Consider the following 4,188-nt stretch of genomic DNA (forward strand, 5'->3'; position numbering starts at 1 on the left):
CAGTGTTACTGCCAAACTCGCTCCACACCCGCCAAGACAACGGCGTTCCTACAATCTTCAGTTTAAACTTAGAACATGGAACAAATGTCGGGAGGGGCCAATTTCTGCCTAGGGCAACACAATAATGGAACCACCTTCAAATTGAAACCGTAGAGGCCGCGACCTTTGAGTCTTTTTTTTTTGTCGCGAGCGGCTGAGGAATAGAGTGTAAGAACTCCAGATACCTCGCGGTGACGACTTAGCTATGGACAATGGACTATGATTTCCGGATTATCCCATTCATACTAGAACATCGCACAGCCCCCCCCCCCCCCCCCATAGTCAGAATATTCATCGTAATGACTGCGGACTATTAATAAAAGAAGAAAGGTAGAAGGCAGTAGAAGTATAACTAAGAAAAAAGCACAGGGGAAGTTTAAAACACCGTTTGCACGCGCACGCTCCGACGACACTAAAGGCAAGGACAGTTGTGCTGGAAAACAGTGGTTGTAGGGTGGGCATGATAGAGTCATGCTGAATATCCAACGAAGGTAATGCAAGACGGCGGCCCTAAAAAATCCTTTTCCCCCAGCAAAGGCAATTCTAAACACACAAGTAGGCATGTCACACCATTTATTTTGATAAGATATAGCTTGCTGAAATTGTTACCAAAGTACAGATCAGATCCTTCCGCTTACAATAGTTTTTATCCTATCGAAATCGGACAAAGTTGAAATTTTTTAGAATTTTTCAAAGTTGAAAAGTTGGACGTTTTCATTAGAAGACGCTTATCTATTGGCCCTATGGGAATGACTGACCTCAACATGGCACCAGAAATGACCACAAGTCCACAGTTATTTACATACTTTTTAATGTAACTCTTAAACACTTTGACCAATATTGTTCAAATTTTCAGCATTTAAAGATAATATAACTGGACAGACTGTCATGTTTTATTCTTGACACATCATCAGTATCTTATCTTAATTAGCCCTAATTAACCCTTACTGATTTATTCATCCACAATAGTGCCAATCAATTAACATACATTTCTAAACATGCTACAAACTGAAGGAGGAACTAGATGTTCCAACTTTCCTGTTGTTGAACAGATCATAATGAGAATAACGTATTTTTGCAGTCTTCACTAATTGCAAGATATGCAAATGAGGGTAATTATCCTCAACAGAGGATGAACTGAACTGATCCTCAAATACACATTTGTTTTACTTATCCCTATGTGTACTATCTATTCCCTAAAACAACTGTTAACCTACATTACATGCTGACTTAAGTACAGGAATTTTTGGAACATGAGCATTAATAAATCTATACGAAGATGTGTTAATTGGCAATAAACTATTAAATGAACCATATATGATAAAAGGCATACATTGTTAATGATGTCCACTGATATTGGCTGCTACATGAACTCACTGATGTTGTAAGCTTGCTGAAACAGGTTCTAACAATGTCTATACTTTGAAAAATTAATATTCCAATGATTAATCAGTTTAATATGCTAATTAACATCATGATCAATCAGAATGATGATAGTATAGTGCTAATCATTAGTATCAATACCTATGATACCCATCCTGATAAAATTGGTACAGATAATAAGTTACCTACAGTACCCGAGACTTACAACTTACTTTCTGTACAGAATCAGTAATTAATTGTTGTTCAAGTTATTCTCCTGAAGTAGCTTCACTCCCTTTGAAAATTTGAAGAAGGAAATTGAATTTGGTCACCAAGCACTAGATCTGTTGTTTGTGTAATCTTTAACTTGTTCAAGTTTGCTTGAAGGCAGCCCACGTTCTCTGCACAGCTGTTCCAGATATGCCACCTTTGTATCCACTGGAAAATTAAAAAAAAGACATCTAAATGAAGATCATACAACTGTGTGACAAATTCGGACTGCAGTATGATCGTAACGCTAGTGTATATAACGTTACACAACATAATTACGACAGTGGAAAATTGTTTGTTGCGTCCAAAGTATGCAATATCATCGGATATGAAAGGTATATTACATTCAGCATAAAATATGTGACCATTCTACGGTTAAATAGTACAGGATTTATGACTATAAGTTCAATTTAGAGCACACACAAAATGCGCGATCTCACGCCCCCCCTCCCCCGTCACGTATGCACGCACAGCGCACGCCATATTTCGGGCTGTCGAAAAAAACTCTCAGAATGTATCGCTAAACCCACAAGCCAAACTCGCCTAAATAGAAACAAAAACTACACCATGATGACCACAATATATCTATATTTGCGATAGTATAGGGACAAAGTTGCTAAGTTCAAGAAAAATAGCAAAAATATCCACTTACTTCTGGAGGTTTCTCCCGTTTCTTCCATATCTCCCGCCTAGAATGACGTACAGATTTTGTCCCGCCACTGGAGTGAACCTTGATCTCTGCCCTTTCACCTGAAACCATTCCCAGAGTTCTCCGAGCCGCGGCGGCTTGTGGCTTTTGAGTTGAAAATGGGACTTCCGCCGGGCGGGCCTCAAAATCGCGTGCCGCGTCCGCGGCGTCAGAACGGGGCGGTTTTTCGGCTGCATCACCAACTTAAACGATTTTTAGCTCCTTTTTCGATAGATATTTTCATCTAGAAAGATGATAGTATGATAGCAAACCTTCCATAGATTATTGACAACGATTTTCATTGGCATAATTCAAACGGTCGATTTTTAAGATTTTTTTAAAAACAATTACTGCCTCGCGCGCTGCCGCGTTCTAATGCAGAAACGCGGAGGTTCGACATGCCTAACACAAGTTATAACTGGCCTTTGAACATAACCATTACAGAAAGCAGTTTGCTTTGTACAAGCTTAGTATCTATTGTGCTAGGAGAGACAGACAAAAAGGCAGAGCTTGCACTACAGCTACACGCCAGAATGTCCCTACTACACTGGCGTAAAATTCCATGCTGCCGAAGCGACCCTGTTGTATTCATCCGAATAGACCCGTGTTGGTTCCTCTCATCAACATGAAATACAAAAGCTAGACTTTTAAAAGAACATCTGAATAGACGCGATATATGGACATGTAAGTAACCAGATCCGAAATAGTGTCTTGGATTACATGATCTTAATTGTTTGAGGCGAGGTCCTATTTTCTGTCGCAGTAGGACATAATTCCACCGAAGACAGTGATACAGCATCCCCGGCTAATACACAGACACCTGGCAGCCACTAGACAAGCTGTCAATCACGATTAGCAGTTCGACCAATGAGGAAAAGGGCAATCAGCGGCTCAACCAATGACAAAGTGGCTGCATACCTCTTAAACATTTGCATTTGTTTTGTCTTGACGTGAACAAAATTTAACAGTATAACAGACAGAAAATGTATTTAATTTCATGTGATTTATACGCTAGCTAAGTTTTATTATGCTTAGTGCTAATGTTTAAACGTGCTTTTATGTTTTCTATTTAATCTAAGATTGAAACCGATGTCGATGCGTATTGATATAAAAAGAACGCTTTGAATTCGGTCGCTAGTGCAACTTTCCAGCAGTTCGCCGGTGAGCGTCTTGGAGGGGCGACTTATCTGGCAGAGATGGCACGATGGACGTGCTGTTGTGTCGTCTCTAACCCTTTCAGATCCGTTAGTTGATACGTCTCTAGATGAACAGTCGGGTTACAAAGCATGTGACAATGTAAATGCAGACATTTTGAATGTTCGCTGTGGTTTTATGTTCGCGGCTTGATGTTACAGGATGTGATTGTATTACTAGGATCCACTTGATTGGATCCACAGATAGTAACTGATATTGTATATCTTGTAAATATGTTCATTGTAACATGTAAATAAATCTGTACATGCTTTAGGTCAGGAGGAAAATGTAAGTCATACCAGTACTTCCCAAGATACCTTCATAGACGACACTGTTATGATCAGTGTTATTAGCGGTGTTGTAAAATGGTTTATCGATTACAGTAGACGCATTATTCTTGACCTACTAGCAGTGTTTCGAGAAAATGTAGCCAATATGACGATTATCACATTGTAAAACCTTAAGGTTGCGGTAAAAGTGTGGATATAAGATACTGACATTGTACATAGATATTTCCAACAGCATTGGTACATGTAATTACTGGGATCACAAAATAAAGATTGACACTTTGAAAAAAAAAAGGATCCACTTGATTTGGCCCGCTGACGCCGATAACACAGCCAGGCGAAAAGAGG

General features: G+C 39.4%; 1 long non-coding RNA gene across 1 annotated transcript; it reads right to left on the minus strand.

Annotated features, from left to right (window-relative positions):
• Nucleotides 1–833: 833 nt before the first annotated feature.
• Nucleotides 834–2,759, minus strand: LOC136425789 (uncharacterized). Its single transcript, XR_010754130.1, has 2 exons — nt 2,324–2,759; nt 834–1,839 (listed from the first exon to the last, which is right to left on the minus strand). It is a non-coding gene; the product is annotated as an uncharacterized lncRNA (long non-coding RNA).
• Between the last annotated feature and the right edge of the window lie 1,429 nt (nt 2,760–4,188).

This window comes from Branchiostoma lanceolatum, chromosome 19, assembly GCF_035083965.1.
Source record: "Branchiostoma lanceolatum isolate klBraLanc5 chromosome 19, klBraLanc5.hap2, whole genome shotgun sequence".
Classification (NCBI taxonomy): domain Eukaryota; kingdom Metazoa; phylum Chordata; class Leptocardii; order Amphioxiformes; family Branchiostomatidae; genus Branchiostoma; species Branchiostoma lanceolatum.